The sequence below is a fragment of the Pan paniscus genome, chromosome 9 (genome assembly GCF_029289425.2).
Source record: "Pan paniscus chromosome 9, NHGRI_mPanPan1-v2.0_pri, whole genome shotgun sequence".
In the NCBI taxonomy this organism is placed as follows: domain Eukaryota; kingdom Metazoa; phylum Chordata; class Mammalia; order Primates; family Hominidae; genus Pan; species Pan paniscus.
In genome coordinates this window covers 98,225,659-98,251,644 of record NC_073258.2, presented here as the reverse complement: position 1 = coordinate 98,251,644, position 25,986 = coordinate 98,225,659, and the positions used below count along the sequence as shown (strand labels likewise).

The 25,986-nt window shown below is 35.3% G+C and overlaps 1 long non-coding RNA gene across 1 annotated transcript in view; it reads left to right on the top strand.

Annotated features, from left to right (window-relative positions):
* Positions 1–3,808: 3,808 nt before the first annotated feature.
* LOC134731204 (uncharacterized) overlaps positions 3,809–25,986 on the top strand; it is a 174,339-nt gene continuing 152,161 nt past the window's right edge. The window contains exon 1 of the long non-coding RNA XR_010113382.1: positions 3,809–4,005. This is a non-coding gene — a long non-coding RNA (uncharacterized LOC134731204). The remainder of the gene's footprint in view (positions 4,006–25,986) is intronic.

Sequence of the window (25,986 nt, the reverse complement as noted above, 5' to 3'; positions counted from 1 at the left end):
TCTAATATTTACAAAACATTTCATCCAAAAGCTGAGAATACACATTCTTTTCCTCAGCACGTAGATCATTCTCAAGGATGGACCACATGATAGGTCACAAAACAAGTCTTAAAATATTCAAAATAAATTGAAATAATATCAAGCATCTCCTGCTACAGTGGAATAAAACTAGAAATCAATAATGAGGAATTTGGGGAACTATACAAATACATGCACATTAAACTGTATGCTCCTGCATAAAGATTTAAAATCAAAACCTTCTTGAAATAAATGATAGTGAAAACACAACATACCAAAACCTATAGAATCCAGCAAAAGCATTACTAAGAGGGAATTTTATTGCCATAAGTGCCTACATCAAAAAAAGAAAAACTTCAAATAAACAACTTAATGGTACATCTTAAATAACCAGAAAATCAAGAACAACATAAACCCAGTATTAGTAGAAGAAAAGAAATAATAATGATCAGTGCAGAAATAAATGAAAATAAAATGAAGGAGATACAAAAGATCAACATAACAAAAAGTTGTTTTTTTGAAAAGTGAAACAAAACTGACAAGCCTTTAATTAGTTAGACTAAAAAGAGGGAGAGAGGATCCAAATAAATAAAATCAGAGGTGAAAAAGACATTACAACTGATACCTCAGAATTTCAAAGGGTCATTAGTGGCTAATATGAGCAACTATATTACAATAAACCGGAATCATAGACGAAATGGACAAATTCCTAGACACATATAACCTATTGAGATTGAACCAGGAAGAAATCCAAAACCTGAAGAAACTAATAACAAGTAATGGGACTGAAGCCTTAAAAGTCTCCCAGTAAAGAAAAGCCTGGAACCCTATGGCTTCACTGATGAATTCTACCAAAGATTTAAATAAGAACTAATACCAAACCTAGTCAAAGTATTCTAAAAAATAGAGGAGGAGGAAATACCTCCAAACTCATTCCTAAAGGCCAGTATTACCCTGATACCCAAACTAAACGCAAATCAAAAAAGGAAACTACACGCTAATATCTATGATGAATATTGACAAAAAAAATCCTCAACAAAATACTAGCAAACTGAATTTCACAATACATTAAAAATAACATCTATCGGCCAGCCACTGTGGCTCACGCCTGTAATCCCAGCACTTTGGGAGGCCAAGGTGGGTGGATCACGAGGTCAGGAGTTCGATACCAGCCTGACCAACATGGTGAAACCCCATCTCTAGTAAAAATACAAAAATTAGCTGGGCGTGGTGGCACAGGATTGTAACCCCAGCTACCCAGGAGGCTGAGGCAGGAGAATCACTTGAACTCGGGAGATGGAAGTTGCAGCGAGCCAAGATCATGCCACTGCACTCCAGCCTGGGTGACAGAGTGACACTGTGTCTCAAAAAGAAAAAAATAAAATAAAAAACAAATAACATTCATCATGACCAAGTGGGGTTTATTTCCGGAATGGAAAGTTGCTTTAACATATGCAAATTAATCAATGTAATACATCATATTAAAATAATATAGGACAAAAACCTTATTGTTTCAATTGATGCTGGAAAAGCATTTGATGAAATCCAACTTCTCTTCATGATCAAAAACCCTACAAAAGCTGGATATAGAACAAACATACTTCAACATAATAAAAACTATATATTACAGACACATAGCTAGTATCATAATGAATGGGAAGAAAATGAAAGCCTTTCCTCTAAGATCTGGAACAAGATAAGGATGCTCACTGTCACTACTGGTATTCAGCATAGTACTAGAAGTCATAGCTAGAGCAATCAGACAAGAGAAAAATATATAAAAGGCATCCACATTGGAAAAGAAGAAATCAAATTATCCTTGTTTGCAGATGATATGATCTTATATTTGGAAAATCCTATAGATTTCCCAGGAAAACTGGTAGAATTTAGTAAAGTTGCAAGATACAAAATCAACATTAAAAAATCTGTGGCATTTCTATATGCCAACAGCAAACAGTCTAAAAAATTTTAAAAAGTTATGCCACATACAATAATGACACATAAAATAACTATCTAGGAATTAACCAAAGAAGAGAAAAATCTCTGTGATGGAAACTATAAAACCTTGACAAAAGAAGTTGAAGAGGATACCAAAAAAGGTCAAATATACATGTTCATGCATTAGAAGAATCTACATTCTTCAAATATTCATACTACCTGAGGCCATCTACAGATTCAATGCAATCCCTGTCAAAATACCAACAACATTCTTCACAGAAATAGAAAAAAAAAACACTATAATTTATATGGAACCAAAAAAGGCCCAGCATAGCCAAAGCTATCCTAAGCAAAAAGAACAAAACTGGGGGAATCACATTACCTCACTTCAAATTATGCTACAGAGCTATAGTAATCCAAATGGCATGGTACTGGCATTAAAAAAAGACACATAGACCAATGGAACAGAATAGAAAATCCAGAAATAAATCCATACACCTACAGTGAACTCATTTTTGACAAAGATACCAAGAACATACAGTGGGGAAAAGTCAGTCTCTTCAATAAATGGTGCTGGGAAAACTCTATATTCATATGTAAAAAGAAAGAAAGTAGGCCCCTACATCTCACCATATACAAAAATCAAAATAAAATAGATTAAAAGTCTTAAATCTGAGACCTCAAACTGTGAAACTGCTACAAGGAAACACTGGGGAAGATCTCCAAGATAATGGTCTGGGCAATAATTTCTTGAGTAATACCTCACAAGCTCAGGCAACCTAACCAAAATGGACAAATATGATCCCATCAAATTAAAAAGCTTTTGCACAGTGAAGGAAACTATGAAGAAAGCCAAGAGACAACCCACAAAATGGAAGAAAATATTTGGAAACTACCCATCTGACAAGGAATATATAATAACCAAAATATATAAGGAGCTCAAAGAACTCTATAGGAAAAAAATCTAGTAATCCGATCAAAAAAATGGGCTAAATATTTGAATAGACATTTCTCAAAAGAAAACATACAAATGGCAAATAGATATATGAATAGGTGCTCAACATCACTGAAATGCAAATAAAAGCTATAATGAAATATCTCACTCCAGTTAAAATGGCTTATATCCAAAAGACAGGCAATAACAAATGCTGACAAGGCCGTGGAGAAAAGGAAACCCTCTTACTCTGTTGATGAGAATGTAAATTGGTACAACCGCTATGGAGAACAGTGTGGAGGTTCCTCAAAATACTAAAAATAGAGCTATCATATAATCCAGCAATCCCACTGCTGGATATGTACCCAAAGAAAAGAAAATCAGTATGTCAAGGAGATGGCTGCATTCTCATGTTTGTTGCAGCTTTGTTCACAATAGCCAAGATTCGGAAGCAACCTAAATATCCATCAATAGATGAATGGATAAGGAAAACTTGTTACTTATGCACAATGGATTACTATTCAGCCATAAAAAAGAACGAGATCCTTTCATTTGCAACAACATGAATAGAGGTGGAGGTCATTTTTTTAAGTGAAATAAACCAGGCATAGAAAGACAAACATCTCATCTTCTCACTTATGTTGGGGATCTAAAAATCGAAACAATTGAACTCGTAGAGATAGAGAGTTGAACAATGGTTACCAGGTCTGGGAAGTATAGTGGGAGCATTGAGGTGGGCGTGTAGATGGATGGTCAATGGGTACAAAAAAAATAGAATGAATAAGAGCTACTATTTGATAGCACAACAGGGTGGCTATAGTCAATAATAATTTAATTGTACATTGTAAAATAACTAAGAATATAATAGAATTGTTTGTAACACAGAGAATGAATAGTTAAGGGGATGAATACCCCATTCTCTATGAGCTGAATATTATGCATTGCATGCCTGTGTCAAAACATCTTGTGTACCCTATAAATGTATACAACTACTATGTACCAAATTAAATTAAAATTTTTAATTTTTTTTTATCAGTTTAACATCTGGAAGGGATGAAGACAAGTCAGCTTTGTGGCGATCAACAATGTCCACAGTACTGGCAACCAATGCTCAGGTGAGTATTTTTAATTGACAATACTCTGTGCATTTTGTCATACATCATTGCTGGAAGAAATATGTAGAGGACATTTTCTTCATCCAGATATTGTAATACTTAGTATTGAGATCTCTAGCATCATTAAAATGCTTTGTAGTGGCTGTCTGCGGCAGTTCAGCAATCAGAGTAGAAACTTTGGCAAAATCCTGAATTTAATTTATAAAAATGGTGATCCAGAGTGGCAGCAGTTAAATCATAGCTGTTAAACATCAGAGACATGGTACAGATGGTAATTACATTGGATAGTAGATCTGGAGGTATAACCAAATTTATGTGACCTGTGCGTAGTGTTTGGTGAGGCTAAATAAGCCATAGTTTTCCTATTGCTGAAATAAATAGTCGTCTAAATACTTACTTGATCTGTGATTGAGCTTAAAAAAATAATTTCTCTACCTCTTAGAAAAGATAATTCATCCACCCCAAAATAGAGCATAGTATCAATCCAATTTCTAGAACTAAAACAGTGAGCAGATTTAAAGCTCCTTAATAAAGAGGATACTTGTATCCCTAAAGGGAGATCTTAAAAAGACTTTAATAAATACTTACCATAAATATTCTCCTAGGTGGTTTTTTTTTTTTTTTTTTTTTTTTAAGATGGAGTCTCGCTCTTTTGCCCAGGCTCGGCTCACTGCAAGCTCCACCTCCCAGGTTCACGCCATCCTCCTGCCTCAGCCTCCTAAGTAGCTGGGACTACAGGCGCCCGCCACCACCCCCGGCTAATTTTTTTATATTTTTAGTAGAGACGAGGTTTCACCGTGTGAGCCAGGATGATCTCAATCTCCTGATCTCGTGATCCGCCCGCCTTGGCCTCCCAAAGTGCTGGGATTACAGGCTTGAGCCGCCGCGCCCGGCCTCTCCTAGGTTTTTAAACAATGATCTGTAGCTACTAGTTGGATTATTGTACATCAAGAGAAAGAAATGCATTGCAAATTCTCATAGATCAAAATTGTGATCAGTCAGCATGGTGGCTTATAAACATGATGGATAAGTAAAGTTAGTAAAGTTCTTTTCTTTCTTTCTTTCTTTTTTTTTTTTTAGCTCAACTGATTATATTAAAAAATTCACTGAGCTGATACCCTGTGCTTATCACTCTAGGACATGGATACATATGGATATATACATTATCAACAACATATTACATTGTTGAAAATGAAAGGACACTAGATAGCAACCCAAAGCTGTATAAAGAAATAATATCTTCAGTAAAGATAACTACATGGGAAAATATAAAATCCAGTGTTTTCTATTTTTTATTTGTAGCTCTACTTTTTAATTTCCTATACAGATTTAAACAAAAATGCATAAAATTATAATTCTAAGTTTATTGAGCAAACAATATAAAAAGCGGTAATTTGTGACAAAAACAATATAAAAGGGAAGATGTAGCTTTACTGGATCAAGTTTTATAGGCTATGGAATCAAATTTGATACCAACCTACATTGTAATAAAAATGTACATATAAGAAAATGAGAAGGGAACCAAAATGGGTCATTACAAAAAAATACACTAAATACAAAGGAAAGCAGTAATGGGGAAAATGGCCAAAAAGATATAAAATATAGATAAAACAAATAGCAAAATGGCAGAAGTAATTCTTTCCTCATTAGTAATCACTTGAAATGACAGTGGATTAAACTCTTCAATCAAAAGGCAAAGCTTAGAACAGAGAACATCATCCAGTGGTATACTGTAGAAGACTCACCTTAGATCAAAAGACAAATATTGGTTAAAAGCAAAAGTACAGAAAAAGATAACCCATGCAAATAGTAACCAAGAGAGGTAGAGTGGCTATACTGGTACCACAAACATAGATTTTAAGTCAAGAAGTGTCATAAGAGACAAAGGACATTTCATATTGATAAAGGGATCAAATCAAGAAGCTGTAACAATTATGGTCATACATACACCAAACATAGCCACAAAATGCATGATGCAAACACTGACAGAATTGAAGAGAGAAAAGTCAGCTCTATGATAATAGAGACTTCAATACTTTCCATAATGGACAGATCATCTGGACAGAAAATTAGTAAGGAAATAGAGGACTTAAACAATACTATAAATCAAGTAAGCCTAACAGACATAAAACACTCTAGTCAACAACAGCAGAATATGCTTTCTCCTCAGTGCACATGGAACATTCCCTAGGAAAGATAATATGCTATAAATATGACCCAGCAATTCAACTCCTAGCCTATGTATATGATCAAAATAATAGAAAGCAGAGATTCAAACATTTACCTGTGTGCTGGTGTACACTGCAGCATTACTCATAATGGCCCAAAGGTGGAAGCAACTTGTGTCCATCAACAGATGAATGGATAAACAAAATGAGTTATATACACACAATGGAATAATATTCAATCATAAAAATAAATGAAATTCTGATGCATACTATAACATGGATCCATCTTGGAAACATGCTGCATAAAATAAGGCAGACACAAAAGAATAAATATTGTATGATAATACTTTTGTGAAATATCTAGAATAGACCAATTCATACAAAGAGTAGATTAGAGTTTATCAGCAGCTAGGGGAAGCAGAGTGAGGAGTTATTGTTTAATTAGTACAGAGTTTGTTTGGGGTGTTGAAAAATATTTAATAAGAGATAGTTGTGATGGTTGCAAAATATTGTGAGTATAACTGATGCTATAGACTTGTACACTAAAAATGGTTAAAATGGTAATTTTTAGTGTGTATACATATAAAACCACAATAAAATAAAATAATAGGTACTTAAAATATTACACTACCTACTACTAAGACATGGGCACATTTTTAGTAAGATTCTAGATTATAGAGGGAACATATAATTCCTATGTATGTGCTGCTTTGATTGATTAAATAGTAGGGTTGCAAGTTTTAAATGATGCCACAAGCCAGATAAAGATCTACAGCTGTTCTAGTTTGTAGGAGCAAGCTGTTTTGCCACTTGGTATTTATGACCCAGCTGATTAAATAGTGTCCTAAATATTTGGGGCATATCAGATGCTCTAGGGACATTTAGGCAAGTCCCTGTCAGATTCACAACGCTTGCTCTTTGCCCAGTGTGAAGCAAAGCCATGCCTTCTTCTAAAAATAAGTATTTTTGTGTGTATAGATAAATGATAGTTTTATTCAACCATCTTCACACTAGGATTGGACTGAAAAAACATGAAAGTAGAATCTGCAGAAGGAAATAAGTTTACTACATAAGAAATGGCCTATACAAATATAAGCTTATGCTATGTAAGGAGTACAGAATTAACTGTGCTCTCTGCTTTTATTTGCATTTGTAAACATGTGCAGACCAAAGACTATTCTAGGATTAGAAAGGTTGTTTCTAGAGCCTTGACCTTGTAAGAGAAAAGGCTCCAAGTTGTTGTCCTACCTTTTTATTCATGTTTAAGATCTTTTAAAAAATCTCATAAGTTACATTTCTAAAGAACTTAAGCAATTAATGAAAGAATGTCACTTGGTAGAACTATATTATCTATATACAGTTTTAAAATGTGTTATCTAAAATAGCTTAAAGAACAGAATATTCTGAGTAAACATTCTAGTTAAAATGGAGTTGCGATGCAAGTTTATATAGACTAAATTTTCAAAGGATTAGACTATAAGAAGTAACATATTAACCATGGTCACTTGCTGAAATCACATAGATAATATGTCAGCATTCTGGATTTATATACCACTTTTATACATTATGAGCCTGGACAAGGTTAAGTTCATCCCTGAATGGCTTCATTCTCTATGTTGACAAAATTGGAGACTAAATAGCTCAAGTTCAGACACTGATGACTTCTTCAATTTTCTATTTGTGAAACACGTCCTGCTTTGCTACTAGGACATAACAGGGAATGAAAGTTGACCATAAAATGCAAGTGACCATGTAACTTGAGTTACCAAAATGAAATAGTATTATCTAACCCACCAAGCCATAAAGTTGTTTTGCAGTACTCCATCCATAACTGGAAGTTGTATATATGAGAGATTCAAAATGTCCCAGAAGTGAGAGTAATTTATATGAGCAGGTGTTTTAGACTAAATCGTGTCTATTCCTGCTACATTCACTCATTTTTCTGTCAATCCACTCATATAGTTTCATGAAACTATTTCTATGACTAGCTGTTTGAATAACAAAAGCTCAGTTCACACACACTGGCAGCAAATGGAAGGGTACTGGTATAACATTATAGTCCCATTCCGGAATAAGGAGTATGGTTTGACCACTGGGAAAGGGCACAAATATAGAAGATCCTCATTAATAAGATGAACAAGATATCTTGGCATATGGATATCCTTCCATTCTTTTTCTAGTTAAACAGATCTTATTCAATAGACTTAAGAAAAAAGTGATCACAGTTGCAGAAATAATGAGCATTGACTTGTCAACATGGACTTCCTTTCATTAGGCAGATCTGGTTATTGCTACTGCTGAGTTCCAACATGGCAGCATCAGAGACCAATGCTTAATCCAATATGGCAACATTTAGTAGGATTTTTTTTTTAAGTCTCCTAGTGGCAAGTCAATTACATTTTTCCCTTTCTGTGATGATGATAATGACAACAGTTTTGTCACTAGAACTGGCAATTATCCTGGATATGAATTTGGTTTTCTTGACTGTCAGATACAGTTTTGCTAAACAGCAAAATCTAATCTTACAAAGTGCCTTACTCACTATCATGGTTTAAATTATATCTTTGATTGTGATTAAGAATGTATTTTACCACCAAATATTGAGACAATATGCATACACCAATAAAGTTCACAGATATTACTACATTTCAGATCACTGAGAAATGGTGAGAATGGTGGAATACTGAAGTCTTGCTGACAGACCAGGAGGGAGACAATGTGAAAGTTTGCAATGCTATGCTTCAAGATGTGCAGCATTTTGAACAGTAATCAATATATTGTACAGGTCCAGGAATTAGTGAAGTTTGACTAATCACTTACATTACTGCCCAATAACACAATTGCAAACATTTTTCCTCCCATCCTTGACTGTTGACTTGTGCATTCCTGTTGCCAGCAGAGAATTGCTTTCATCATTCTGCAAAATAGAATCATTCTATTTCTACTGAATAGGAATTTGAGACCGATAACTAGTTCATTTGGTCTCTCTGGGACACTGAAACAATTGGCAAGACACTGTGTCCTTTGGGGCAGGGATCCCCAACCCCCTGGCCATGGACCGGTATCAGTCTATGGCCTGTTAGGAACCAGGTCATACAGCAGGAAGTGAGCAGCCACTAGTGAGCATTACTACCTGAGCTCCACCTCCTGTCACATCAGCAGTGGCATTAGATTCTCATAGGAGCGGGAACCCTGGTGTGAACTGTGCATGCAAGAGATCTAGGTTGCACACTTTGATGAGAATCTAATTCTAATGCCTGATGATCTGAAGTGGATTAGTTTCATCCTGAAAACATCCCCACCCATCCCCCTGCAACGCTCTCTGTGGAAAAATTATCTTCCATGAAACCGATTCCTGGTACCCAAAAGGTTGGGGACTACTGCTTTGCTTTGGAGTATTAAAGTAGGGGCAGTGCTTCATAATGAGGATGAGGAAAATGTCTGGAATCCAGGGAGAGCACCTTTTCCTTTTCTCATAGTCAGTAGTAATGGAAGTAATGGAGGTAGTAATTAATGAAAGACTATTAGGAATCCAGGCCTTAATAAATCAGACCCTTGAAACATTAGGTTTGTGGTCATTTTTTAAAATAACAAATTAGCTGAGGACTGTAGACAAAAGCAAAATTTTTTTTTTGAGATGGAGTCTTACTCAATCGCCCAGGCTGGAGTTCAGTGGCAGAATCTCTGCTCACTGCAACCTCTGCCTCCCAGGTTCAAACGATTCTCCTGCCTCAGCTTCCCAAGTAGCTGGGATTACAGGCATGCACCACCACGCCCAGCTAATTTTTGCATTTTTAGTGGAGAAGGGGTTTTACCATGTTGGCCAGGCTGGTCTCAAACTCCTGACCTCAAGTGTTCCACCCACCTGAGCCTCCCAAAGTGCTGGGATTACAGGTATGAGCCACTGTTCCTGGCCGAGAAAAGCAATTTTAGTCACAAACAATCATGGCTGCATTAACAACTTCAAACAAGGTCTATAGTAACTGAGCATATTTTCTTCTATGTTTTTAGGCATACATTTCTATAATATCAATTTTTTTTCTTCCCCCTGCTATTTTCTATAAGGTGTGTTAGTGGTACTTACAAATAATACCTTCTAGTAAATCAAAGGAGGTTTCTGACTGAAAAGGGGGTAAAATAAACAACATACTCGGGTGAAAACAGTGATTATGTTACGGTCTCTCCTTTTTCAGAGAATATATCTTAGTTTGCATAAGGCATAATTTCACCTGCTTATAAAGAACACCACTCCAGTTGACATTGTTCTTTTAAATTGAATATTGACAAGAAACTGGGGATGGATGCTTGATAGTGAATGAGGTAGCAGGCCAGATTGTCTTTGCCAGTGTTCTCCTATCACAGGGCTGGGATGCTAGGAAACTAACCAGTGTGTAAACTAACACTTTACAAACCCTGCTAGCAGAATTTCAAATTGAAAATTGCCAAGTAAAGCCATTCCTTACAAGATTTGAAAGATACAAAACAAGCCTGATGTGGCATTGGCAAGCATGTGAAGGCTTCAGCAGACATCATGAAAGAATTTTTTTTTGCAAGTAGCTTTGAGTATCCTCTGGCAAATCATCCATTTTGGTGCTACAGACAGTTGAGTTCATCAGAAGTAGTTTCTACCATTTCTAAATTCCTGAATGCTAGATGTTACTTGCTTTACCTTTCTTACTCTTTTATCTTCAACCCCTCTGTCCTTCCGAAAGTTTTTTAAGCCTCTAACTTTCTGATTTAAATCCCTTTCCACTTAGAAAACTAGATTCAATCCCTTTCTACATACAAAACTAGACTGCATTCATAATGGATCCATACTAAAATGTGTTCTTCACAGACTATTTTAAAAGATAATTACTTCTCCTTCCAATAAAGAAATTATAGGACCATAGTTACCTTCATTCCAAGTACCCTCATAATTAATATGTAGGGTGAAAATGCAGTAAGTAAAAAATAGTATAAGTACACGAAATGAGGTTTTTGGTAGTGTTTTATTAAAATTAGATCAAGCCTTGCGAGTTTGATCATTTACCTGGTTATAATAGGTCCTGGCCTAGGACAAAGAACACTTGGCATGTGTTTTAACCAGGCTACCTTAGGTGAGGTATGGTGAAGCCAGATGTAGATCAAGAAAGATAAATTAGAAAGAGATGTACAGTTTTTAATGCACACACTGCCCTGCAAAGAATGTAGCATACCACACAGAGCCACTCAGCGGAAGCACAGCAACCAGTGTCTAGGCAAGGCGAGGGAGGGCAACTGTGGGCAAACTCATTTATTGTGTGCTTCCCAGGAAGGAAAAAGGGAGGCAGGGCAAGCAGGGTTAGAACTGGCTAATTTAAATAATTTCAGCAAGCTCTGGGGAATGAAGAATATACTTAGTTGTATGGTACCTGGCCCTGGGGGGAATAGAACAAGTGTATAGTAGCCTGGAGTGTGAGAGCCCCAAAGGGAAATGGGCAGGAATATGGACTTAACTGGCTGTTTATGAAGAAAAACTGATCAGCCTTGAGGCAGAGCCTCAATACTATATTAAGACATTTTTAAAAATTATATTACAGCAAGTCATACTGAACTTTAAACATAATATTTACCTTATAGGTGTGTGTGTACCCACATGCATAGAAGCATGTTTATACATTTAAATGTATATGCCCAAGCATTCAAGTAACTATTTTTGAAGTGAGTCTTCAACTTTTAAAATCTTCATGGTTTTTTATATTTTATTATGAGAAGCACCAACCACAATTAGTGTGGAAAGTGCTTTGGGGTTTAAGGACCACTGAGATTTTGTAATTATAAATTTTCATAATATACAGAAAGCAGTTGGTGGAGTGATAAAAATACATACTAATTTCTTCCTGGTACTTTCTGGATACCCACAATCTATAGAACATGCCCAGCTTTCTAAAGGTAAAAATAACAGTTTTTGAAATAAAGTTATATTGTATAGGATACACAGATTAGGCACTGTAGTAATCCAAAGTAAATGATAATAAACAAACAAAAAAAACCACTCCAAAGGATATCTTAATCAAATTTTAGAAAACTGTGATAACAGAAATTACTAAAAGCAGACAAGTAATTTTTTTTAAAGTAACATTACGCGCAGGATAACAGAGAAAAAGATCAGACAAAACTAGAGACACAGACACAACAAAAAAATTTGTTATTCGTCGGAAGTCAAATTTCACTGGACATCCTATATTTTGTATGGCTTCCCTCACAATAACCAAAAAGATACACCATGCATATTTAAAATAAGAGATTTTTTTTTTTTTTTTACCTTGGATAGTAAGCTTTGAGCAATGATTGGATGAACTGGGAATGAGAATAAACATCAGCTCAATAGGAGAACTGAAATTATTCATGCTTGGATAGTGAAGTCTTAAGAACTTTTGTGTTTTGTTGTTATTTTCACATCTTTATTCATTATCTTCTACTAATTTTATTGAATGCTATATTGTAAGGGTTATAGCGTCGACCCTGGAATTTCTAAAGTATTTCTTTACCACAACCTGGCTATTCCCTAAGCAAGACTTCCATTTTCTTAATAGTGTGCCTTTGTTTATTTTTTCTTTACTCAGTGTGTCCTACCTTCTTTTGGGTCAGGTCTGTTTCTGCTTTTTTCTCCTATTTACATTTCAAGGCCCCCTCAAATGTATTTTCTTCCCTTAAATGTATTTCCTTCCACATTATTTTTTATTAGGCCCATGACCACATAACCATAAAGAGAAAAACTTAGAAATTATCTAAATTTTCTGGTAGCAGTCTTTGCATACTTACAGCAATTGTTGTCTTACAATTTCTCCCCAAATAGACTGAACTCCTTAATCACAGGGACAATATATTAACGATATTATTAATGACTGTTTCCAAAGGACCAAGGTTGTTTATTGACTGGCATATAGATGCTCAAAATGTGGGTTCAGTAAAACTAAATTTGCAGGAATAAGAATGTTTAAATTCTATAATGGTCCCATAGTGTACTGGCATAGTGATTAACACTGATAAAGAGCAAATTGTGCTATACTTTTTGGCCAGCTGCCTCAAACAAAAAGATATCACAAATATTTGCAGGAATTGCTACTGTGGATCTTGGGGAATTTATTACTAGGTTTAGCAAATGTGCTTGTACAGATCAATGGGCTGTTATGTTGACCTTTCACTGGTTGTTTGCTCTGATTTGGGCATTTACAATAAACTACTCTCTTAGCATTTCAACTCTGCTCTTCGCTTCCTTTTTTAAATGTTATGGCATCTTTGTCAGTAGGCATTGCTAAAAAACCAAGTTGATGTTTTTGTTTTTTTGTTTTTGATTACTCCTTAGTGATGAAAAAGTGTATCTGTATCAAAACAAGAAAAGATCCAGAAATGTCCTTACAGAATATTATTTTTGCTTAGAGAAATATTTGTGTGGTATACAAACATAATTGCAATTATAAGAAATATTGAAACTTCAGGGTGACATAGAATTTCATGAAAAAAGTAGAAAGCCAGCAAGTATAATTACAGGAAATATTGGTGCAAAATTATATTTCAACTTCTTAGAATTTAAACATTATTTGTATATATATGTCCATAGAACACTTGAAAACAAGATATAAATAGTTCAATATTAACAAGGTTGTTAACACACCCACAGCTTTGTTAATACTGAACTATTTATATCTTGTTTTTAAGTGTTCTATGGGCATATATTTATACACATACATACACCCATATAATTTCATCCTTTGTGATTAACCAAACACACAATTTAGTATAATGTCACATTAGGTGTCAATTTTGTGTCAGTAAAGATGCCCACCTAACATCAGAAGCTGTGATTACAATAACTGAAGAGACGTTTAATAAGAGTCAATGCCAAATTATTTTGAGGTGTTTGTATACACTTATTCTTTCTTAAATTGTTTTCATGCATTTCCTCATTTAATCGTATAGAGAAGGAAATTGAAATCTGGAACAGTTAAATAAACTTCTTAATATGATTTGGCTGTGTCCCGACCCAAATCTTATCTTGAATTCTCACATGTTGTGGGAGGGACCCAGTGGGAGGTAACTGAATCATGGGACAGGTCTTTCCTGTGCTGTTCTCGTGATAGTGAATAAGTCTCATGAGGTCTGATGGCTTTATAAGGTGGAGTTTCCTTGTACAAGTTCTCTCTCTTTGCCTGCTGCCATCCATGTAAGATGTGACTTGCTCCTCCTTGTTTTCCTCCATAATCATGAGGCTTCTCCAGCCATGTGAAACTGTAAATGCAATTAAACCTCTTTCTTTTGTAATTTGCCCAGTCCCAGGTCATCTTCAGCAGCAGCATAAAAATGGACTAACACACTTCCCAATGTTAAAAACTATTGTAGTATAACTAGGATTGGAACACCATTTTTCAATCTCTTAGACTGTGGGAAACTTCAGCCATCTTATAATGTCTTATGTAACATAACCCAAAAAGCAGAGATTATTGGAAGAAAAATGTATAAGCATTGCATATAAGAAACTTAAACTTTAACAAATGATGAGGGATCAGTTCAGTGACTGATAGAAGAGGGGACCAATGAGGTTACTTACAGCAGGGTTTTCAGATGAGGCAACTAGAGTTGTGTCATGGCAGATAGTAGAAAGAAATGGATTTATTCATTTATTTAGCAGATATTTGTTTAATGCTATATGCTAGATACTATTCTAGCTGCTGGGAATACAGTGTTAAATGTCATAGATAAAAACTTTATTCTTATTCCATTAAAATAGAGCTGAACTTGAATAATAACAACAAAACCAGTTTGGAGAATGGCCGAGGGAAAAAATCTTTCCAGCAAAAGATAATATCATTGGCAGTAGTCCTGAGATGAAAAACACTGTCAAATTTGAGAAAAAGAAGTTAAGGCTGATAAGCCAAAGCCATCCTCATTATTGAGGATGGCTGGTTACATAATTAGTAGGTACTAATATCAAGTGAAAACTTGTTTAAAAATCACACAGAATTTCAAGGCAGCAACAGTGCCTGGGTGTGGTAGTACACACCAGCAGTCCCAGATACTGGGGAGGCTGAGGAGGGAGAATTGCTTGAGGCCAGGGGTTTGAATCCAGCCTCGGCAGCATAGAGAGACCCCATGTTAATAAAAGTAACTAACAGCAGAAGGTTAAACCAAACATGGGACCCTTCTGAGCACAGGGCCCTATGCAGAACCAATCCTGAAAATGATAAAGGAGAGAAGGGAAAAAAATATGGTTGGAGGGAGAGAAGCCAGATTATACTGGGTCCTTAAGCCATGGGAAGATTCTGGATATTATTCTAAGTGTGATAAGAAGACAATGGAAAACTTTAAACAGGAAGGAAGGAGAATTTAATTATAAAGGTACAGTCTAGCTCCTGTGCGGAATGGAACATTTGGGCAATGAGGAGAAACAAAGGTAACAGTTACTAGGCTGTGGCAGTAGGTCTGGAATTTGTAGAAAGACTATGCAGGGCTGTCCAGTATCAACAAGAAAGTAAGAGCCAAGTAGTGAGAAGCAGCAGCAGCTATCAATTAGGGCTATAGATATAGGGATATTTAGGAGGAAGGGACTGGGGAAGAGAAAGAAGTGGACAATTGAAGGAAACAACTTTGCTGTATTTATAAAAGTGTTTAGTGGGCTGAGAGCAGTGGTGTGTTCATAAAAGTTTGTCAAATAGATCTCCAAAAGACAGTATTTGTACATATACATATGCATAAGTTTATTATAAATTAGGAAACTATAAATGTATAATATAAAACTTTTATATAATAAAGTGCGTAAGATCTTTTATTGGACATTGAATAAAGCCTATTAATTATCACAGAATGCTTTTATTGATTTTTGCCAAAATCATATATCATCCATTGACAACCCATGGCTGCAAATGCTGATCAGGTGCACTTACAACAGGAATGTTGATCAGTATTTTTGTTTACATTAATTAGTAAGATAACTGTGAAAGAACAAATGTATATTTTGGAATTTCATCCATTCGTCAATGACTTAAGTGACTTGTATTCTGAATCAGATTTTCATTAGTCTGACTTTTTAAAATCAGGTGTTTATCAGTCACTGAAGTGATCCTTTTTGGTTCATGCATGTTACGCTCTATTCTTCCTTTCAATCACAATCCATGCTTCCTTGGTGGTGCTATAAAACATTATGAAGGGAAGGGCGTGATGACTCACACCTGTAATCCCAGCACTTTGGGAGGGCGAGGTGGGCAGATCATCTGAGGTCAGGAGTTTGAGACCAGCCTGGCCAACATGGTGAAACCCGGTCGCTACTAAAAATACAAAAATTAGCCAGGTGTAGTGGCACGCGCCGTACTCAGGAGAATCGCTTGAACCCGGGAGGTGGAGGTTGCAGTGACTCGAGATCACATCATTGCACTCCAGCCTGGGCAACAAGAGTGAAAACTCTGTCTCCAAAAAACAAACAAAAATTATGAAAAGGCTACGAAGAAATTCAATGTGGCTTAAGAAGAATAAGGATTGGAATTCAAATCCTGGCTACATTTACTCATAGCCCATGTGACAATAAACATGTTACTTAATTGCCACAGGTGTCAGTTTCCTTATCTGTAATACTTACGGTGTTGCCTTGGCTATGTGGGCTCTTATTTGTTTCCACATGAATTTTAAAATAGTTTTTACTACTCCTATGAAGAATCTCAGTGGTAATTTTATAGGAATAGCATTAAATCTATTAATTGCTTTGGACAGTATGGCCATTTTTACGATATAGATTCTTCCTATCCATGAGCATGAGATGTTTTTCCATTTGTTTGTGTCATCTCTGATTTGAGCAGTGTTTTTTAGTTCTCATTGTAGAGATCTATCACCTCCATAGTTACCTGTATTCGTAGGTTTTTTATTCTTTTTGTGGCAGTTGTGAATGGGATAGCATTTCTGATTTGGCTCTCGGCTTGACTGTTGTTTGTGTATAGGAATGGTACTAATTTTGGCACATTGGTTGTGTATCCTTAGACTTTGCTGAATTTGTTTATCAGCTTCAGGAGCTTTTGGACCAAGACTATGGGGTTTTCTAGATATAGGATCATGTCGTCTCCAAACAGAGGTAGTTTGATTTCCTCTCTTCCTATTTGGATGTACTTTCTTTTTTCTCTTGCTTGATTTTCCCTGGCCAGGACATCCAATACTATACTGAATAGGAGTGGTGAGAGAGGGCATCCCTGTCTCATGCCGATTTTCAAAGAGAAAGTTTCGGCTTTCGCCCGTTCTGTATGATTTTGGCTGTGGATTTGTTACAGATGGCTAGTTTTATTTTAGGATATGCTCCTTCAATACCTACTTTATTGAGAGTTTTTAACATAAGGGAGTGTTGAATTTTATGAAGGCCTTTTCTGCATCTATTGAGATGATAATTTTTTACTATAATTCTGTTTGTGTGATTAATCACATTTATTGATTTGAATATGTTGAAGAAACCTTGCATCCCAGGGGTAAAGCCTACTTGATTATGGTGGACAAGCTTTTTGATGTGCTGCTGAATTTGGTATGCCAATATGTTTTGAGGATTTCTGCATTGATGGGTCATCAAAGATATTGGCCTTAAATTTTTGCTGCTGTTGTATCTCTGACAGGTTTTGGCATCAGGATGATGCTGGCATCATAGAATGAGTTAGGGAGGAGTCCCTCCACCTCAGTATTTTTAGAATAGTTTCAGCAGGAATGGTACCAGCTTTTTGTATGTCTAGTAGAATTCAGCTGTGAATCTGTCTGGTCCTGCCTGGGTGTTTTTTTTTTTTTTTTTTTTTTTTTTTTTTTTGCGGGGTGGGGCGGCGTTGTTAGGCTTTTAATTACTGACTCAATGTCAGAAGTCATTGTTTGTTTGTCTGTTCAAGGATTCAGTTTCTTCCTGTTTCACTCTTGGGAGGGTGCATGTGTTTAGAAATTATTCATTTCTTCTAGATTTTCTACTTTATATGCATAGAGGTCTTTATAATATTATCTGATGGTTGTTTTTCTGTGAGATCACTGGTAATAAGCAAAAAAAGAACAAAGCTGGAGGCCTCACACGATCCACCTTCAAACTATGCTACAGGGCTACAGTAACCAAAACAGCATGGTACTGGTACAAAAACAGAGGCAGAGACCAGTGGTATAGAATAGAGGACATAGAAATAAAGTGGCACACCTACAGCTATCTAATCTTTGACAAACCTGACAAAAAACAAGCAATGGGAAAAGGATTCCATAATCAATAAATGGTGCTGGGACAACTGGCTAGCCATATACAGAAGATTAAAACTGGATGATATCCTTATACCATATAAAACAATTAACTCATGATGGATTAAAGACTTAAATGTAAAACCCAAATTTATAAATAACCTGGAAGACAAACTAGGCACTGCCATTCTGGACATAGGAACTGGCAAAAATTTCATGACAAAGACACCAAAAGCAATGGCAACAAAAGCAAAAATTGACAAATGGGATCTAATTGAATCAAAGAGCTTCTGCACAGCCAAAGAAACTATCATCAGAGTGAACAGACTACCTACAGAATGGGAGAAATTTTTTGCAGACTATGCATCTGACAAAAGTCTTATATCCAGCACCTATGAGGAACTTAAATTTACAAGAAAAAACAACCCCATTAGAATTGGGCAAAGGATATGAACAGACACTTTACAAAAGAAGACATACATGCAGCCAACAAGCATATTGAGAATAAGTTCATCTGGCTGGGCACAGTGGCTCATGCCTATAATCCCAGCAATTTGGGAGGCCGAGGCAGGTGGATCATCTGAGGTCAGGAGTGCAAGACCAGCCTGGCTAACATGGTGAAACCCTGTCTCTACTAAAAATACAAAAAATTATCTGGGCTTGCTGGTGTGAGCCTGTAGTCCCAGCTACATGGGAGGCTGAGGCAGGAGAATTGCTTGAACGTGGGAGCTGGAGGTTGCAGTGAGCCGAGATCATGCGACTGCACACCAGCCTGGGTGACAGAGTGAGACTGTCTCAAAGAAAGAAAGAAAATAGGCTCATGATCACTGACCATTAGAGAAATGCAAATCAAAATTCCAGTCGGATACCATCTCACACCAGTCAGAATGGCGATTATTAAAAAGTCAAAATAACAGATGCTGGCAAGATTGTAGAGAAAAAGGAATGCTTATACACTGTTGGTAGGAGTGTAAATTAGTTCAATCATGGTGGAAGACCAATTTCTCAAAGACCGAAAAACAGAAATAACATTCTATACAGGATTCCCATTACTGGCTATATACCCAAAGTAATATATATCATTCTAGTATAAAGATATATCACACATATGTTCATTGCAGTACTATTCACAATAACAAGGACATGGAATCAACCTAAATGCCCCTCAATAGTAGACTGGATAAAGAAAATGTGGTACATATACACCATGGAATATTATGCAGCCATAAAACAGAATGCAATCATGTCTTTTGCAGGGACATGGATGGAGGTGGAGGCCATTATCCTTAGCAAATTAACACAGGAACAGAAAACCAAATACTGCATGTTCTCATTTATATGTGGGAGCTAAATGAGAACGCATTGACATGTAGAGAAGAACAACACATACTGGGGCCTACTGGAGGCTGGAAGGGGGGATGAGGGAGAGGATCAGGAAAAATTACTAATGGGTGCTAGGCTTAATACCTGGGTGATAAAGTCTGTACAATAAAGCCCCATCATACAAGTTTCCCTATATAACAAAACCTGCACATGTACCCCTGAATTTAAAATAAAAGTTAACTTAAAAAAACCTCATAGTGGTCTATAAATTAAATGAGAACTACTGATAGTTTACAAACAGTCCTCATTTTTGTGCTATTCCCAATGATGTTGCAACAGATAGGTTTAATTTGAATTATTAATATTTTCTTAAACTTACAAAGTCAACAAAGCAATAAATAGAGCCCTAGTAGAAGATAGCACATTCTATGGTGTAAATATTTCAACTACATTTAATTTTAACAAAGCACTGAACAGAGTTAGGAAAAGATGCACAGTAACAGATTTATGCAGTATTTTTATCAGAAATGAAATAGACATAACCTCAAGAGCAAAGTTAACAGTAAAATAAATATGAAGTGATGTGTTTGTTTTAAGTACATATAACCCTTGTTTTTGATATGACTTAATTTTAAATAAATAATGGCTATTTGTAACAAATAGCTTGAGAATTTCTGAATATTTAAGAGCTATTATGAGCTGGCATCCATGGTCTCTAGCACATCACTGGGTCAGGGACTTAGCTTTTTGGGTTTCCATTCTTTTTTCAAGTAAGGAGTCACCTGTGATTATATTTTCTGAGTTTTTTTACTGCTTAACATGTGTTGGTTCACTTAGGGTCTGCTCCCTTAGCTCACATAGTCTTAGTATCAATCATCATGACCATCTTAGAATATTCCAAAAAGTCTGCCCAGTAGGAACACAAAGACTCACAGTTCCCAATGCTATTCCATAATAATGTTGCTGTACAGCTCACTATTCTTCTCTGCAATGACTAAATTTGTCAATTTAAATTTAAAGTATTTTTTAAGAATATTATTTTTATTATTGTATTTTAACTTTTTTATACGAAATATTTCCTTTATATACTATTTTAACAAGAAACATCTGGAATACAGAACAAACTTTCTGATTACTGGTTTTGAACTTATTTTAAAAAGGCAGAATGTTCCACTGCATTGTCACAATGTTTAAGACAAGATTTCCTCTCACCTTACATATATAACAAAAAGTAGATTGACTTTTACAACCCAAAATGGACATATTTCTCTTGCTCTCTATATTAGTAAATATGTGTGTTTTTCTAACATTCCCAACCGAAAATTCTTTTCACACTTGAGGTGTTTTTAATTATTCATTCTATCTTTTTTACAGTAAATACACACACACACACACACACACATATATATATATATATCATAAAGAAAAAATGGATCTCTTAATTTTTCCACCGTTTCTGAAGGGCTTTTATTTTATAACAAATTTATTGAGATGTAATTAACACCCATAATATGACATAATTTACATACCATGAATCCATCCATTTAAAATGTACAATTCAATGGTTTTTAGTCTATTCACAGAATTATGAAAACATCAACACAATAAATTTTAAAACATTTCTTCCAAAAGAAAGAAATCCCATTCTCTTTAGCAATGACTGCCAGTATTAACCCCAAACCTATAGCCCCAGCCCTAGGCCACCACTATTCTATAATACTTTCTGTCCATAAATTTGGCTACCCTGGATATTTGATATATATAGAATCGTATAATATGTGATCTTTTGTGACTACCTTTTTATACTTGATATGTTTTCAATGTCCATCTGTGTCATAGCATAAATCAGTACTTCATTTTTTTTTATTGCAGAATGATTTTCCCTTGTATGAATATACAACATTTTACTCTTCTATTCTTCAATTTGTGGATACTTGGGTTAGTTCTACTTTCTGACTATTATGAATAATGCTGCTATAAACATACATGAATGAATTTTTTTTTGGAAATGTGTTTTTAATTATCTTGGGGATATTTCTAGAACTAGAATCACTGTCATATAGTAACTATGTTTAACATCGTGAGGAAGTGCCACACCATTTATCAGAGTAGTTGTGCCATTTTATAAGAATTCCCACTAGCAGTGGATGAGCGTTTCAATTTTCCCACGTGCTCACCAACTTTTGTTACCCACCTTTTTTTAAAATTATAACCATCCTAGTATATGTGCAGTGATAGCTCATTGAGGTTTCGTGTTTCACTAATGATTAATGGTACTGAGCATTTTTTCATGTGCTTATTGGCCATTTTCTTTGGAAAAGTATGCATTCAAATAGTTTGTCCATTTGAAAAACTGGGTTATTTCTTTATTGTTGAGTTGCAAGGGTTTTTTATATATTGTTGAATCTAGTCCTTTATCAGATATATGATTTAAAAATAGTTTCTTCCATTCTGTGGATTTCCTATTCACTTTGCTCATAGTGACTTTTGAAGCATAAAGTGTTTAATTTTGATGAAGCCCAATTTATATATCCTATGTAGCTTATGTTTTTGGTGTTACATCTAAGAAATTATTGCCTAATCTTAGGCCACAAATATTTATGCCTATTTTTCTCCTAAGATTTTTACAAGTTTTAGCTTTTTTAAGTATTTGAATTATTGTCAGATAATCTTTGTATACAGTATAATTAGAAGTTCAACGTCATTCTTTTGCATGTGTGTCTTAAATTGTTGCAGCACTATCGGTTGAAAAGAATTTTGGAGAGTCGACTGACCATATACGTAAGGCTTTATTTCTGGACTCCCAATTATGTTTCATTGATCTCTGTATCTATCTTTATGCCAGTACCACACAATTTTGATTACTGTGGCTTTGTAGTAAGTTCTGAAATGAACAAGTTTTGGTTCTCTAACTTGGTTCTTTTCAGGATTGTTTTGGTTATTCTGGTTCTCTCAAATTTTTAAATGAATTTTGAGATCAATTTCATCAACTAAAAAAAGACAGCAGTGGTTTCGATAAAACTATTGAATCTATAGATTGATTTGGGGAGACTGACATGTTAACAATATTAAATCTTTCAATCCATGAGCATGGGAGGTCTTTTTATGTAGGTTTTTAAAAATGTCAATAATATTTTGTAGCTTTTATTGTACAGTGTGGCACAACTTTATTTTTTAAATAACTTTAATCTTTTTGATGCTATTTTAAATGGATTTTTAAAAATTGTAATCTTTGATTATTTGTTTTTAATGTATAGCAATGCCAGTGATTTTTGCATATCATGCATTGCATGTTTTGTGGTTTGAGACATCATGAGGCTTGTAAATACTATCTTATAACCTATTTTAACCTGCTAATAATACCATTTGCATAAACAAACAAGAAATAAGAAAACTAATAAAAACTTGCCTTGTGTTTTTTCTATTTTATTGTACTATGTCTTGAAAAGTAGTCCTAGTCATTATTTTTGATCTGTTTAGTCCTTCTACTTAGGATAAGACTAGTTTACACACCACAGTTACAGTGTTATAATTTTCTGTGACTTTCTGTGTACTTACTATTATCTGTAAGTTTTGTACTTTCAGATGATTATTGCTCATGAGTTTCCTTTTCTGATTGAAATACTCCATTTAGCATTTATTGTGGAACAGGTCAAGTATAGATAAACCCTCAGCTTTTGTTTGTCTGGCAAAGTCTTTATTTCATGTTTGAACCATATTTTTGCCAGATATACTATTCTAGGGTAAAATATTGTTTTTTTTATTCCTTCAACACTTTAAATATGTCATGACACTCTTGCCTTGCCTTGTAAAGTTTCTACTGAAAAGTCTGCTGCTCCACTGTATATTATTTGTTTCTTTTCTTTTGCAGGTTTTAGTATTCTTTCTTCATTTTTGACCTTTTGGAGTGTGATAACTGAATGCTTAGAGGTAGTCGTCTTTGGGTTAAATCTGCTTGGTGGTCTATAACCTTCTTGTACTTATTGATCTCTTTCTCTACGTTTTGAAAGTTATCTGTTTTTATCCTTAGAATAAACTTTCTACCCTTCCTCTTTCTTTACCTCCCCCTTAAGGCCAGTAACTCTCAGAAGTGCATTTTTGAGGCTATTTTCTTGATCTTTTAGTAATGCTATTTTCTAGATCCTGTAGGAGTGCTTCATTGCTTTTCCTCTTTTACATGTGTTTGTGTAAGTGCTGGTATTGAAATTTTAAGTTTAGGGGTACGTAGAAAAGTTTGTTATATGGGTAAACTTGCGTCATGGGGGTTAATTGTACAGACTGTTTTGTCACTCAGATATTAAGCCTAGTATCCATTAGTTATTTTTTTGATTATTTCCCTCCACCCACCCTCCACTTCCTGGTCAATGCCAGTGTGTGTTGTTCCCTCTATGTGTCCAAGGGTTCCCATCATTTAGCTTCTACTGATAAGTGGGAACATACAGTATTTGATTTTCTGTTTCTGTGTTAGTTTACTCAGGATAATGGCCTCCAGTTCCATCCATGTCCCTGCAAAAGACATGATTGCATTCTAATTCATAGTTGCATAATATTACATGGTGTATATGTACCACATTTTATCAATTCTACAATTAATGGGCATTTAGGTTGATTCCATGTCTTTCCTGTTGTGAATAGTGTTGCAATGAACATATGCATGCATGTGTCTTTATAATAGAAAAATTTATGTTTTTTTTTAAGGGGAGGTATATACCTAGTCATGGGATGGGTGGGTCGAATGGTATTTCTGTTTTTAATTCTTTGAGGAATAGCCACACTCTCTTCCACAATGGTTGAACTAATTTAGATTCCCACCAACAGTGTATAAGCATTCCTTCTTCTCTGCAACCATGCCAGCATGTTATTTTTTGACTTTTTAATAATAGCCTTTCTGACTGGTATGAGATGATATTTCTTTGTAGTTTTCATTTGCATTTCTCTAAGAATTGACCATGTTGAGCTTTTTTCCATATGCTTGTTGGCTGCATGTATGCCTTCTTTTGAAAAATGTCCATGTTCTTTGCCCACTTTTTAATGGGATTGTATTTTTCTTGTAAATTGGATTAAGTTCCACACCAATGCTGGATATTAGATCTTTGTCATATGCATAGTTTGCAACAGTTTTCTCCCATTCTGTAGGTTGTCTGTTAACTCTGTTAATAGTTTCTTTTGCTGTGCAGAAGCTCTTTAATTAGATTTTTGCTTTTGTTGCAATTGCTTTTGGTGTCTTTGTCATGAAATCTTTGCCCAATTTATATGTCCAGAATGGTTATCTCCCAGGGTTTTTATAACTTTGGGTTTTACATTTAAGTTTTTAATCCATCTTGACTTTATTTTTGTATATGGTGTAAGGATGGGGTCCAGTTTCAATCTTCTGGCCAGTTACCTCAGCACCACTTATTAAATAGGGAATTTTTCCTCCATTGTTTGTTTTTGTCAGATTCGTCGAAGATCAGATAGTTGTATGTGTGCAGCCTTACTTCTGAGATCTCTATTCTGTTCCATTGGTCTATATATCAGTTTTTGTATCAGTACCATACTGTTTTGGTTACTATGCCCCTGCAGTGTAGTTTGAAGTCAGGTAGCACAATGCCTCCAGCTTTGTTCTTTTTGCTTAAGCTTGCCTTTGCTATTTGGGATTCTTTTGGTTCCATGTGAATTTTAAAATAGTTTTTTTTTTTTTTCTAGTTATGTTCTAGTTTTTTTCTAGTTCTGAAGTATCTCAATGGTAGGTTAACAGGAATACCATTGAATCTGTACATTTCTTTGGGCAGTATAGCCATTTTAATGATACAGATTCTTCCTAGCCATAAGCATGGAATGTTTTTTCATGTGTTTGTGTCATCTCTGACTTCTTTGAGCAGTGTTCTTTAGTTCTCATTGTAGAGCTCTTTTACCTCCATAGTTACCTGTATTCCTAGGAATTTTCTTCTTTTTTGTGGCAATTGTGAATGGGATGGCATTTCTGATTTGGCTCTTGGCTTAACTGTTGTTTGTGTATTGCAATGTTAGTCATTTTGGCACATTGACTTTGTATCCTGAGACTCTGCTAAAGTTGTGTATTAGCTTCGGGAGCTTTTGCGCCAAACCATGGAGTCTCCTAGATATAAGACTATGTCATCTCCAAACAGATAGTATGATTCCTCTCTTCCCATTTGGATGGTCTTTATTTCTTTCACTTTCCTGATTGCCCTGGCCAGGACCTCCAAAACTGTATTAAATAGGAGCGGTGAGAGAGGGCATCCTTGTGCCAACTTTCAAGGGGAATGCTCCCAGCTTTTGCCTATTCTGTATGATG